The 15,258-nt window shown below is 45.1% G+C and overlaps 1 protein-coding gene across 8 annotated transcripts in view; it reads left to right on the forward strand.

Moving 5' to 3' along the window:
- The window catches only part of HDAC4 (histone deacetylase 4), a 186,954-nt gene that overhangs the window by 1,266 nt on the left and 170,430 nt on the right, over window positions 1–15,258 (forward strand). The gene's annotated exons all lie outside the window — the stretch shown is intronic.

Raw genomic sequence — 15,258 nt, forward strand, 5'->3', positions numbered from 1 at the left:
ACAGCGACGTTTCTAAGGAGCTCTGAAGTTTATATAATAATCTGCTTCTTGGCAAGGCTGCTTTTTTTCTCCTTTTCCTCCCCCCCCCCCCCCCAGCCCCTCCCGCATTGAGTTCTGCCTGCTCTGATGTTTCCAGTGCTGCCGCGTGGAGTTCCCAGCCCAAAGGCTGCCTTTGTCACTCCTCAGCCTCTCAGAAAGAGTTAAGAGGGCATTGAATTAAGAAAGCTCAGCTGCTTGTATACAAATATACCGCAATTACAAGGCACCAAAGTTATTGCCGAATCCTCCCGTCACCATGGTGATGTGCTCACTCAGTTCCATTTGGAGATGTAAAATGCCACCCAGTTAGAAAGAGGAAGTTTTTTAGCACTGCAGGTTTTTCTGTACCAAGTGAAACGTGCTTTCCAGGATGTGTCTGCTGCTCTGAATGGCACGTGCACCTGCCAGGTGTTGTCGCTGACGTTAAGCTGTGCTCTCGGTTGGCTCAACTGAAGGGGGGGAAAATGATTCTGATAATCTCAAGTCTTTAAAATTCATCTTTCCCGTTCTTGAATTTCTTTGGGTTTTTGCTTCAGGGTTTGGTTTTGTGACAAGGATGCTTTAGAACAGCCGGATATGTGTTTTGAATGGCTTGTACAGAATGGGTTGGAAGGACGGGGTGGCAGCTTTCATCCTTTGCACAGGAGCTGCCCCTTCAGATGTGTGTGTCCGTGCAGCACCGTGACCTGCAAAACCATTCAGCACTGTGGTTTTCTTTGCCGTCTCTGCTTACATAGAGCTGTGGTTTAGCAGGCAATATCGGTGGCAGGTGGATGGCTGGACTGGATATCTCAGGGAGTCTTTTCCAACCTTGGTTATGTGATGTGTAGGCAGGTCTGAGCTGTATGGCCAGGGTCGGGGGGCAGTGGGTTCCATGCCCCAAGTATGTGATGTGGTTGGTGGGAGCGAGTCTCATTTATCACTTTATGTTGGCTTACAAGCAAAAAAGAATGAAACGGAAGGAAGAATTAAGCAAAAAGAGGGAGCTGCTTGGTTATGGGTTCCTGGAGAGGTGGAGCTGATTCCAGCCTGCAGCATTAAACCATGCAGTGACCTGCAAGGGCAGGGAGCTGGGCTTAGTGAAAATGAAAGGTAAAGTTGAGCAGGAGCCCGTGGGTTTAGATTACGTTGCCCTCCTAATCTCTTTGAAGTGGCTTGCTGCTCCCTGAAGCAGACTTCTTTAAAGCCATCGGAAGATGCCTCTGGGATCAGAAGCTTGGTGCAATGGCTGAAGCTTTCCCTCTGATCATTTGTGGGTTTCCAGTTCTGAGGCAGCTACAGCCTTTCTATTGCATGAACATACCCCAAACCAGATAAGACAAAGTGCTGAGGAAGAATGTTTCCATTGCCTATGTAGTATATGACAGTCAGGTACTCCAGGTCATCTTTCTGTTTCCAGAGCTGAGAACAGCTAAGAGCTCACCATGCACTTACCAAGTAACTTATGCTGAAAGCAGTTTGCATGCTGGATGTCCTTTAGAACCTGCTGCACAGCCTGACCTCAGGGACTGAGGGCTGACAACACGAGAGGTGCTTGTGTTCTTGCTTGGCTGAACGCTGGGCATGCCACACTGGAAGACCACTGGCATTGTTTTTCAGCACCTTTGGGCTGCATTCCTGGAACGCTTTTTGTATGCCATGCCTTTGTAATATGACGGTAAATGAGTCCTTGAGTTTGCTTAAGTGCAGCATGTGCTGTCTGGGTCAAGTGGCCAAGCGTGTGCTGAGCAGGGTCTGACAACCTGAATGCTCAGAACCCAGCTGGGCCCACTTAATCGTGGGGTGAAAGCACTCCTCTGGCCTCCTGTCCTTTTCCAGGTAACAAAATGTCTGTGTTGTGCTCCTTGGTGCTACGTGTGTTAGTATTCATTGGAAGTACTGTTGTGTGCATAGGTGTAATACCATGTATATAACACAACTCTTCAAACCCTTAGGACTCTTCTCACTCATCTTGAGTTGATGGTTGGTGAACATGGTCATGTTACCAGAACATTTTATTTGCTGAATGGTATTCGCTGTGAGCCCATTCCAAACTACCAAGCATAAAGACCATAAAGAAATATTAACTGGAAGTATTCTTTGGATCGTGATAATGATCTTCATCATGTATTTGTGATGCCAAGTGTTCTTGACTTTTCCTGCTGGCCTCCTTGGTGATGCCTCCTGCTCTGTTGGTCTCCTGGCTTATCTGTAGCTTGTTTCTAGGTGTCCCATCACTTTTTGCACCCTCCTGCTACCCAGTCTGCAAGACCAGCCACTGGATTTATATTCTATCAGATCCCTGCTGGAGTACCTGGAGCTTATTTTGTTCAACGTGTGTTGTTGGTCAGAGAAGCTGTCAGGATGCATCTTGTCACTTCATTCAAATTTGCTCTTCAGTTTTGCATCAGCTTCCCTTATAGATAACCCGTGTTTTCCATTTACAGGTACTCGAGGCCTAAGCACACCAATGCTCTGCAGCGATGAAAGGAACCTGGTTCTCCTCAGCTTGCTGATTTCAGACTTGCAAGCAACAAGAATAAAAACAATAATAAAATCAAAGCTGAAAATATGATTTTTGCCTTACATTGTATAAGTTGAGAAACAGCAGTCTCCTACCTGCTGCATTCCAGACCTTGGCCGAGGGGTCTTAAAACTGCTTTAGTGATTAATGCCACTCACATTTTGATGATGTTATGCGGGAAACTGAAGTGGGCCAGGTTTACTTTCTCGTGCAGCGGGCCGTGTTGATAAGGCAGTATATAACAGATGATTCATGAAGTGCTTCTTGTCATTGCCAGGACTGCCTGAATAGCAAGCAGATTTTGGGCAGTGCTCCTTCCCTGGGAAGACTCTGGGCAGTTTAAGCTGGGAGAAGGGGAGGGAACAAATAGACGTGCGTTTCTGACTGTCTTAAAGGATAAAGACTTAGAAAATTCAGAGGGGTGAAAATAGGTAAGATAAGTGGGGACAGAGAAGTAGGAAAGCACACAGAAGCTGTAAAACGATGTTGAAAAGAGGAGCAATTAGAACAGCCTAAAATCTCCTGGAATGCTTTTGTGGTTCTCCGTTTGCAAGGAATTACAGCTTGGCCTGCATCTGTAGAACTTGAATCTTTTTGCGTGGCATTCATTACTGGATGCATCTTAATTAGCTTCATTCTTTTCCTAAATGTTTTTTTTTGTTGTTGTTGTTTCTGCTGGATTTTATCTCAGAGAAGTTTGATAAAAATCTGCCTGATTGCTGGTCAGGGTGAGGTTTTGGTTGTGGTTTTTAACCCTAAGAGTGCTCCATGGCGGCCATTTAAAATCATGGAATCACCAAGGTTGGAGAAGACCTCCAAGATCATCCAGTCCAGCCATCCACCTACGGCCAGTATTTCCCCACTAAAGGAAGCCAGAAGGTTGCTGGGAGGAGCTGGAGGTTGAGGGTGAAGGTGATGTGTCAGCTCCTGTCAGGGGGCTGAGGAAGGGATGCCATGGGGCGTCATTGGTCAAGCAGGCCCATAGGGTTTGACTAAGCATTGCTGTGATGGAGTCCAGGAGGTAATGTTGCACTTTGGGGACCCTGTGGGTACAGCCTGGAGGTCACACTGAGGTTTGATGACTGTTTGCTTTTGGGTTTGCTGTCCTCGACCCCTCCTGGACTCAATATGTTTTATAATGAATCGGTAAGCTACTGAATCATAAAATGCCTTAGTTTGGAAAGGACCTTAAAGATAATACAGTCTCGACCCCTCTGCCATAGGCAGGGTTGCCAAAGTGAATGAGGTATTGTACTGTAAGCTTTTGCTTTACATGGTCATATAGGATAAGTTAATGTATAGGAGATTAAAAGCTGGGCACTGACGGTGTAGCTGTGCTTTGCATTAATTGGCCTTTTAAAGCATCTCGTTCTTTCATCTTGGTAAACACTGACATCTGATTAATCTTAATTCCATTTATCTATTATGAGTAGCGAAGAATCTTGATGTTTCACGTGTAGGAAATAATTTAGTTTATTGATTTATTTTCCAAAGAAACGGTACTTTAATGATGTGCCTGTCACCAAGACTTAATTACTGTTAAATCCTGTGAACATTAGCGTACTATGACTCGCTTTATGTGGAATCAAATTGCATTTGTCAGACGTACCAGATAGCATTAGTTGGCAGATATCATTTGCATTAACTTAGATTTGAGAGCCAGCTGTGATGGTGGGCCTGTCCCCAGTGGGTGAGCAGGCTATGGGGTGCCTTGGCCTGTGCCTACAGCCAGCTAAGGGAAGGTGCAGCATCACAGTTGCATCCACACTGGTATCCTCGAGTTTCATGCTGAATAAGCAGTTCTTCCAGATTGCTGCTGAAGATTAAAGATAGATGAGCACGTTGCTCTGTTCTTCCAGTTCTGTTCCCAGTTCTTCTTCCCATTTTGTTTCACCTCCACAAAAGGGGAGGCCCGCAGCTTCCAGTGGGTTGTTTATGGTAGGTTATTTTTACTGCATTAAATTATACTAAAATAGCTTACACCGTTGCATTACATGTGCCCTGGAGAAGAATGTTCCAGTTAGTTTCGGTGTTTCCATCTGCTGGGGTTGCTTCTAGAAAAGGTCCTGAAACATAAGCCTGAAAACAATGCATGGATTCTGTTGTCTGCTGTTCCCAGCAAGACTTTGGAGAAGGGAGTGCTGTTCAAAGTTACATTTTTATCTGGTTTGTGGTCAGTCTGGGAGGAGGTGGGCTGAGGAGAATGGGAGCATCAGCCTTTGTGTTGGATGGGATAACTCAGCCTGGAAACTGGAAACAAGTCAGGGTTTAAAGGCTGTGTGTTTCCACTAGGAGGGGAATGCAGGCTATTGGAGAAGGGACGCCCTAGTGGGAGAATTTGTAGGTAAGTTAGAATTCCTATCAGGCTGGGTTAGATTTTAGAGCACTGCCCATGATGCCAGCAAGGTCTCTGCTGGGCTGTAAGCACAGCCCTTTCTTTCCCCATGTGCAAAGCAGAAAGCCTGCTTTGCTGCTGCTGTTTCCTACTGCTAGCCAGCAAACCCTTAGGTTTCTGTAACCTTCTGTAGGCAGTGATTGGTGCCGCAGACTAACTGAGGCACCAATTTTAATGCTGCTGCTGCTCGCAGGCACCGTGACATGGGGAGAACCACATGTGGTTAGTAGTGAATATGCTCAAAAAGGTGTCTTGTCTTCAGTCTGTGATGAAGAGAAAGGGAAGGTGAAATGAAAGGCCTCATGCAGTCGGGTTTATTTGAGCCTGGTGTGAGATTTCCTGCTGGTAATCGATTCTTCCAATGGTTTGGAACAGATGTTGGCTCTGCATTTGCATCTCAGGTTTTCCTCATCTATGTGATGTAAATGGATCCTGTGAAATAACAGAATCCGTACAGTCAATTCATTTATGCACTTCAGCCCTTCTCCTAGGCTGATTTTGTTTGAATCCAATGGTAGTGCTTTGGCTGGGAGAAACTGTGTTAGAATGGAGTGCTTAGCCTGGAAGGGAGGCTGGTCCTCTCTCTAATGCTTCAGAAGCGAACAGCAGAGAGTTTATTCTGCTGCACATGGTAGGTGGTGAATGCTTCGTTGGGGGTTGTGCTTATCCACTCTTCTTCCTCATCCTTGGAGAGAAGGAAGAAGGCTGCTGCCTCATCTGCTCCCAGTGCCGTAAGCGTGAAGCATTTGAAGGGCTTAATCATAATTATGAGTGAAGTCACAGCACTGCTAAAGCAATGAAATAGTGCATGGGAACGTGTGGCAGCAAAAGGCATTCTGAGTTTTTCATGTTCTGAATTATCAACCCTGGTGTAATGAGAAGAGCTGGATGCTTCTGGATCTGTACAGGAAAGGCTTGCGTATACATCAGTGTGATACAGGGCAATGTGTAGCACTTGAGGTATTCCTTCAGGAAGATTGCCTTGTGTGTTGAAGTGCTGTTCATGAACTGTGAACCATTGCAAATAGGGAAAGACTTGTACTACATGATTTTATGAGCGCCCTGTGGTGCTTTCAGGTGGATTTACACAGGTTGTGGTCTTGTTCACCTCCGTGACTGTGTGTGGTTGCTTTTTTTCCCTCATGCTCTCTGCATTAGTTTATGCCTTATAAACAAAGATAGGTGGTGGTGGTGCCCGGTGCTTGTGTGGCCCACAGTACGGCAAGTGTTAAGGTAGCTGGTGTCCCTTGGGGAGAATCCAGACCTCCTCAATGCTTAGACAGTGTTCTTGGATGGTAGGCCTTCAGCTAGTACCAGTGTTCAGAAGCCATCAGAGTAAAGCATCCTTCTGCTAGCAACAGTATGAGGGATCTGCGCTGAATTCTGTTTGGCAGTGAAAGTGTGCTGCTTCTGGTCTTTGCTATGAAAAGGCTGTTCTAAAAATAAACTGAAGTACGGGGAGCGAATGAAAACTTATGCTTGACTGATTGAGGAGATAGTTATCGCAGAGTAATGCTGGCTGCGGCATGAGTGAGGTCAGGGCAGGAAAGTTCTGCACCAGGCGGTAGTTGCATTGTAAGGGGAGAAGTAAGAAAACTGAGACTTGTAGATAGACATCAAACTCTTCTGTAAACCTACCAGCAGCCAAGCTGCCACACCGCAAAGGTTGTGCCCCTGGAGCCCAAATAGCAGTTGGGTAAGGAGTATTAGACGGCAGATGTGAAATCCTGTAGTATTACAGCTCAACCGGACTCTTATCTGTGTAGATCATGTTTGAAATTGAAGTTTGGATGGCATAGATAGCATAGGCAGAAAAAAAAAAAAAAAAAAGCATTCATGTTTAATTATGTGTTTGCTTAATTTAAAATGGCAGGAAGACCAAGCAACTTGAGACGTGCTCATGTAACACTAGGAATGAGAGCATCTTCTTTGCGTGGAGTTTATCATCCCTCCTCGTAAGCAGGATATCCAGTTGTGTGCTTTTGTAGAGTCATAGAAGCTTTCCATTTGGAAGGGACCCTTACAGACCATCTGGTCCAACTTCCCTGCAGTGTACAGGGACACCTAGAGCTCCTGTCAGCTCCAAGGACAGGGCATCGACCACCTCTCTGGGCAGCCTGTGCCAGTGCCTCAGCACCTGCATTGTAAAAAGCTTCTTCCTTATATCCAATCTATATCCCTCCCTTTTAGTTTGAAACCATTTCCCCTCAGCTCCCAATTTGGTATCATTGACAATTTCTCTGTGTGTTTTATCTTTGGGCTTTCATTTTGGTAGTGTAAATGAGCAACGCGTGTGCTTCTAGATATTCAGATTGTTAAGAAAATATATATAAAATCATCAAAATAAGTATGCAGTGTACCAATGGGGCTTGCATTCCGAGTATTGCAACACAAGGTGTTCTCTGTTCTAGACTGTAAATATTTATCTCTTGTCAAAGCACAGCAGTTACTACTGGGAACCGATCTGGCGTGCAAAAAGGTTTTCCTTAAGGAATTTGTTTCCTTTTATTTGCAGTGTTATCATATATTTAAATTCCAGGGCCTCAGCGTATAGCTCTGAGACTAGTTCTTAACACTGGCAGCGAAAGCCTAAATTATCTCATACACTGAGTGCAGATAACTGAGTTCAGAGCATATGTTGTAACCAGCCGACAAGTGTGGGTGTGAAAATCAAGCAAACATAGGGAAAAGGTACCATCTTCTTGCAGCTGCAGGATGCTGCTGAGTGCGGATGACAGCCTTCTTGGCAGCAGGGAGTTTGCTTCAGTGACCATGTCTGGGGTGGCTGCTGATAGAGGGAGCACGGCCTGAGTGCAGGTGTAGTGCTCCAGCACTTGGCTGTTGCTTGTCCCTTGCACTCCTCACCTTGTGGATTTGGTCTCCTTGAGCAGGGCTTCACAAACCTTTGAGCTTCCACTTTGCCTTGCTGACAGCACACCTGTTTGGTCCTAGGCTTTCTGCTGGAGCTCCAATGCTGTTGCGTTGTGCTGAGTGCTACCTGTGGCGTACTGCTGCTCTGCAGAGATTTATAGGTGATGATGTGAAGCCTCGCTGCTGGCTCCAGCTTGTGATTTTGAGGAGCCGTAGGCTGCTTTCATCTCTCTGCAGAGATTTATGTTGCTGGGAAGTTGTTTCTGATCTGTTGTGCCATATGTGGGAGACTTAGCTTGGAAAAGGTCTGTTTTTCCTTTTTACTGAAGCTTTTCTGTGTGCTTACTGTTTGATACTGACAGTTGCTGAGGTTTCTGTGTTCCTTATGCTTGCCCCCTGCACTTTGTCCTAAAAGAGGCCAAGGGCTGTTGAGCAGGTAGCCCAGTTGGAATGCTTTTTTCCTCCCTTAGGAAACAGGCTCATTACCAAAGCAGCGTTGTTATCACCGCAGTAGTGAAGAGCTGCATTTGCTCATTGGCACAGTCTGGCTTACAAAATACAAGATGCGTGTCTTATGCTATATCCAAACCCAGCTCCTGAGCTTGTCTCCCTGATTCAGAGCTAGTAAGCAGGTAAAATGAAGTGAAAATGAAAATAAGTGCTTTGTTTGGCTCCTGTGTCTATATGTATGGAATATACACCTGTATAATAATACATAATATATGTGTCGGGTGTCTCTTCCTCTCCAAACTTCAAGAACAGCAGATGGATGTCCTAGTATCACCTTTTGGAAACAGCTCTTTGCTTCCGACGTTATCTGCTACCAAGTCACGTCGGCTTCAGCTCTAGCTCTGTAAGGTCAGTCTTCAGGGATGCTCAGTCAATACAGCCTTTATTTTCCCCTTTCTCTGAAACCTTTTGCAAAATTCACTGTTTCATCTTCTGGGCAAGAAGCTCTTTCCTGAGGCAGCTTAGTCAGGGTGTTTTACAGCTTAATGTCGAGTCCTTTGTGTACTTCCAAATGAGAGCAGTAAAAGATAAACGTCCAAAGTGATTTGTAAGTACTGTGATATTCAGAGTTGAACCAAATTTTCTACCCCCAAAATATCTCAGCATTCCCCTGAACATGAAGTAAGCTTGCCTTGGTCAAGGTGAACTGTTCCGCGCAGTATCCTGTTGAAGTTGTGTAGCTCACTTTAATGCAGTATATTTTAGTAGTTTTCACTGTTGTTGCTTTCTTGCACTCTCAGTAGAAATGTCTGTACATTTGCATATTTACTGGCTTGTGTGCATGCAGATCTGTCAGCAGCCTCTGCTCCTTTTTGCTTGATCTTATCTCTCCGTTCCATTTCAGAAATGAATTCCTGCAATCTACTTCCCCTCGCTCCAGCCCCAGAGCATGCTTTGCATGCAGAGCGTCTTGAGGTGACAGAGGCATTTTGCAGCCTCTGAGGTTGCTGGAATTTAAAACTGGTACCAAAACATGAGTTTTCAGAGACTGCTCAAATCCAGAGTAGCCGTCTGCCTTTATTAGCGTCCCATGACTAACTTTGCATGTTCTCAGAGCTCCTACATAAGGGGACTGGAACATTATCACCGTCTCTTTGGCTGCTTTTTCCTCTTGCGTGGTGTAGTTTTCTAATGGTTACGTTTGTGGGGACAGCAGATATTCCCAGCCTGTCATTCAAAACAACAAGGCGGAGGATTTTGCAAGTGTCTTGCAACCCCTCGTGTGTGTTTTGGAGTATGCACATGGGAGGTCAGAAAGTGAAGGACGTTCTGTTTGGCACGGCTTTGGTGGCACGTGGCTGCTCTTCATCAATTCCTGGTGGTATGTTCACTGAAACTAAGCATGGCCTCGCAAGGAGGATATTTAACAGTGTACAAAGGTGTGAAAACCCAAATCCCAGGAGTCTGAATAAGAGGCTTCAAGTTTGGGCTATGATGCTCTAATAATTGGCAGTGAAGACTGAAGAGTGGCAAAACAGCGTTTAAATTGCTTCGCTTGATTCCTTGCCCGTCTTACAGAGATGAAAATTGTCGTTTAGTGTATAAAGCCATAACGAGCAATATAAATTGTAATCTACGGCACCTTGCGTGAGATGGGATAGATACAGAAACTTGACAAAACGTGAATCCCCTCATATCTGAGGTGGGGAGTTAAGCCTTGATGGTAGGGAGAGCTGAAGTCTTCTCAAGTGGCAGCTGTGTTTTAAAGCATACCAGAAGGAGATCCCATGGCAAATAGTCCATGAAGTATGTCCCAGCTCTTGTGCCAGCTGTTCCTTCCTTGTACATGCTGCGATAGTTCTTGCTTGTCAGCCATGAGCTTGAGATTTTTGACTGAGGATTCAAGTTTTTATTAGAGTGCTCTCAGTTATTACAATTTTAACCCTATTTTACTTCACTGTGCAAATTAAGGTTTGTCTTGTGATGGTGTTAACTTTCCCTTCTGGGCGTGTTTGTGGCTTGAGAGGGCATGACTTGTTTTGATCAGTGCAATATCCTATATACTCTTCATATAAAATCTGGGGGTAGATAGGACTAGAGGAAATGGGGAGATTCAGGCTGGATATTAGGAAATACTATTTTTCCAAAGGACTGGTCAGATGTTGGAATGAGCTGCCCAGGGAGATGGTGAAGTCAGCGACCCTGGAGGTGTTCAAGGAGTGTTTGGACATTGTGTTGAGGGACGTGGTTTATTGAGAACTATTGGTGATGGGTGGATGGTTGAACTGAATGATCTTGTAGGTCTTTCCAACATTAGTGATTCTAGGGTTCTTTGATGCCACGTGAAGCATGGAGCGCTTCAGCAGGCTTCAGTAAGTTTCTGTTTGAACTTCATGCTGGTTCAAACTAGCATTAGAATGTTTGTTCTTTAAAAAAAAAGAATAAATAAAAAATGGTATTTTTTTGAGTTAATGAAGTAATTAACAGTGATTGATGACACATGTACTTAGCTATTTTCTGTTGGTAGACCAGATGGGTTAGGCACAGCCAGTGACCGGTAATTCTGATTCCTTGTCAGAAGGAACAAGAAGTTCAGATGTGGGCTGTAACAGCTGAAGTAGAGCAGTAAAGATCGATGTAAAAAGTTGTGTTTTGTGCATTGTCAGCAGCTGAGAAAACTAAGCTGGAGTGCAAGTGCAGTTGGAAAGCTGTAGGTATTCAGTTGTTTCCCAGCACTAGGTCCTTACAGGTGCTGGCATCCTGTTTTGGCTGTATAGTGTGTGTATGTTTGTGCAAGCAGGGGAAGGAACTGTGCATTTCAGACTTGAAAGCTGCTCTGTTAAGTCTACAGGAGGGTGGTGGCTGGGTCCACTTGGTTTGGACAGCAGGGCAGAGAGCTCACAGTGCTGCTCACGTGTTATAAAGTGATTTTAGTGCAGCCACACAGCGGTGAGTTTTGAAACATTACTGAAACCTGAACAAATGAGGGTGATGTTAATGTTGAAGGACTGTGTTTGGATCACAGGTGTTGATAGGAAGCTGGTGCTCGTTGCATGGTGCTTCAGTTGTCTGCTGGTCACTGAGAATGTTCCAACCCCTACAATCCTGTGATTCTTTGATTCTGTGAATGTTGTTTAGAAGGCTTTGATTAAGGCTGATATTCCCTTTTTTTAATCACTTCTCAATCAAGTGTTTCTGGCTTCTTGTGCTTTTGAATTATCGTAGCTATTGAATTGTGTGCAGGGTGCTCGGCAAAGGAGTGGAGAAATAAGACGAATGTTGTCCTTAATATGATGGTATTAATCTACCTTCCATTAAGTGCTGCATTGAGCTGTCTGTACTTGAAAGAGTTTATATCAGGAATACTCGGATGGAGGAGAAAAATGGAATGAGGGAAGAGAACAGGGCTTCAGAAATGGCCGAGACGGAGTAGATTTTTATAGGTAGCTGCCCAATTTGTACCAACTCCTCCAAGGCTTCAGTGGCAGCTGGAGCAGGCTCCCGAGGCAGACTTTTATCCTTTCTCCCTCCCACGCGGATCCATCTGTGAGACTGCTTGTTCTTGCTGCTCTTGCTGAGAAACTGGATCGAGCTCAGAAGCATCCTGCTCTTTCAGACCCTCTGCCAGAGCCTTGCTAGTCAGGGAAGGTTCTGTAATCCTGCAAATTTATGTATTCCCAGGTTTTACACACAGTCGGTTGTATTTCTCAAACTGATGCTCTTCTGTGACCTGTGTTGGCTAAAAAGGGAGGTGGGGGAAGAATCCAAGCCATTGCCCGATTTAACTTGGAGCTCCCACAGGCTGAACATGAGGCGATATTTGCAGACCTGCTAGGACTCCTGATGATGATACATTCACAGACTTGGGTTACGTGTCAGAGAATTTAGACCCACTTTGTGATATACTTGATTATAGTATATCCCAAGTTGGAAGGTACCCACAAGGGTCACCCAGTCCAACCCCCGGGCCCTGCCCTGGAAGCTGTGCCATGCCCACCACCCTCTGGGGCACAGCCTTTCCCTCACCCCCACCTTGCTTGACAAGCCACTGTCTGAAAATAACAGCAGGACTGCTCCAAAAGCAACTACCAGAAACTGTCTAGCCATGAATTATAGCCTTCCTTGAAGAAACTGTGTAAATACGAGGTAGGTATCGGTTGCTCTTGTAGTCTTAATGTACATATACTATAATTTAACACTTAGAGCAAATATAGTTAGATACTGAATCCCTTTCTTAACAAAACCTGTCACGAAGTTAAAATGTGTAGTGCATGCATGTAAGTAATAAATCCTCACAGCGTGCACTCGAATGTGGAAGTTGAAGGGAGAGGCGGAAACACAATATTTGTTCTACTCTTGGCTGTCATGTGAGAATAGCACTTGTAGGGGCTGGCATTGAAATGTCAACGCTTGCTAAACAAACGTAGTGTTTTAATTCCTTGAAGTAGTGGGGAATGCTCCGTGTTTCCTAGCTGGTTAGTGCATTCAGTGCTGGTTGTGTTGGGCTTTTGATCTTAAGGGTACGTACTTCTCGTCTTGCTGGTATAGAAGTATAGAGACAAGAAGCTGGGTGAAGACGTGATGCACCGCTGTCTGGTTTGGTGACTGGTAGGTGCCTCTTGTACCTTTGGTGAGAAGCTATTTCTAACAGCTGCATTAGCTTAGGTTTTTCATTTACATGGGTGTAATGGAGGAACTGGGAAACCGTGGCAGCAAACTGATGCTCTGAGTTTCTATTACTGTCATGGTATGTTGACACGTGTGTCAACCGAGCATTGAGCGGATGCTGCGACTTACAGTATGAAAGCTATTCCTCCTGCAGGACGTGTTTAGACAGAAAAGCAGTCTTCAAAGAATTAAAACACATCGAGAGTGTGCCTCATGTTGTTTGAGGCTTCCAAATATGTTTTTGGTGACAATTCTTTTCTGGGTATTGTTGGAAATAGAAGAAATAAATGCTTCTGGAACTGGATGATGCTTCTGAATCCTGGTCTCTTGGGAGTAGCTTCAGTGAAGCTGTCTTCTGCTGGAGAAGAGTTGAAGTGGTGTTGTCAAAGGGCTGCACGAGTCCTGGGAACTACCACCACTATTTTTGTCATCTTGCAAAGTGGTGGCTCTGGAGGCATGGTCCCTGGAGGGAAGAGTCAGCCCAGGAGACTGTTTCACATTGCCTCTGCTGTAAATAGATGTAGTAAATCATTATTATTATTATTGTTCCAAACCACTGTATGCCTCCTCTCTCTTCCTTGTCCCCTCCTTCCTTCATATACAGATCTTATATTGGCAATCTTTGAAAAACAGCCCCTGGACAGTAAAGGCAGCACTTGTTTTATTTAAGGGGCTCATCAAATCCAGAAGCCTTTAGGAAGCACGTGTATGCTGCAGCAGTGGATTGCTTGCAGGCTGTGTGTTATGAACAGGAACCCAAGCAAGCATCAAGCTGTGGTTGTTGTCATCTCAAGCTGAGCATGTGGGATTGAGCTTAAAACTGTTTGCTTGTTTACAGAGCAAGAATTGTAAAACCTCGGTAGATTTTGAAGGAAATCTTGTTTTCTGCCTCATATTGCACATATAAACAGAGATGAATTAATGCTTTTTGGAAGAAGGTGTTTCCATGGCTTTTGGAGGCCAAGCCTCCAAGGTGCCGGAGTGCTGCTGCATGCTAAAGAAGCATGAGCAGGCAGAAGGCTTTCACCTTGTATTCCTTCTGGTGTTACCTTCTCTGAGATAACTTGCTTGTCCTCTTAAAAGGCAGAGCTCTCTGGACCCAGATAAGAACTTCAGAGCAGAATGGACTGTGTAGTTTGCACAGAATCACAAGGTTGGAAGGGACCTACAAAATCATCCAGTCCAACCGTCCTCCCATTACCGTTGCTATAGCAAACCAATAAACCATCTCTCGTAGCTCCTCATCCAGATGCCACTTGAACACTGCCAGGGATGGTGACTCCACCACCTCCCTGGGCAGCCATTCCAGTGCCTGACCACTCTCTAAGAGAAAAAGTTCCTTCTTATGGCCAATCTAAACCTCTTCTGGTACAAAAGGATGGTGCATATGACTTGCACCATGTTTAGATGCATCGAGTCAGCAGACAGATTTTGTTTAACTATGATTTTCAAGTGATCTTGTCAGCTCACTGCAGTGTTGCCGTCTGAGGTTGCTGATGGGATGTGTCTGACGGGGGCTGCAGATGAAATGAGGTCACTGAGATATGGGTATCCTGCAGCAAAAGGACTTACTTGGCTTAAAACAATCCTGGTACTTAACCCTCAGGCCAAGATTTTGATCTTGGCTGAAATGTGATTTAAACTCTGAAGAGTGGAGCTTTGCATGTACAACTCTATTGTAATCTTAATTATTGGTTCCTGCACATCTGCAGGTTTGACTGGCATGGGCAAATCTGAGATGGGCTGAGAAGGGGAAGGTGAATATCTGTACCGAACTGTTAAACAATTCTGTGTGTAGAGCCAAATGCCTTCTGTCTTGGCTGTCTAATACATGTTATTATTCCAGTGTATAGGTGGTTTGTTGGGAAGTGTGATGAATTGATGCCTGCTGGTGAATTTGCTCTTGCTTTCTTTCTAGATATTAGAAGAAGTAGCTGGATCCTCATGAAAGTGTTTTGTGCAGGTGCCTTCTTGACATGCATAATGGAAGGCCTGCCCGCTATGCTGCTGAGCACTAAGTGTGCTGTGCGATGTGCTTGCTGCTATGAGATGAGTAAGATAAGAAATGAAATTAACATTGTGGCCTTTCATCTAGGGAAGCTGTGTCACAAGTGATGCTGGTTTGTTGAGCCACCAAAACAACTGGGAAGGGCTCGAGCAGCTGCAGCCCCACAGTGTCACACCGTATGGTGACTGCAGATACAGAAGTTCCTTATCAGTTGATGACAAGGTGACAGCACAGGCAGGCATCAGCAGCCGCCTTCTGAACTGAGGGGTGTGACAAAGGTGCAGCTGAAGCAACACCAGCCTTCACTGGCTCTGCTGGAGCGGC

Source organism: Coturnix japonica, chromosome 7 (genome assembly GCF_001577835.2).
Source record: "Coturnix japonica isolate 7356 chromosome 7, Coturnix japonica 2.1, whole genome shotgun sequence".
Classification (NCBI taxonomy): domain Eukaryota; kingdom Metazoa; phylum Chordata; class Aves; order Galliformes; family Phasianidae; genus Coturnix; species Coturnix japonica.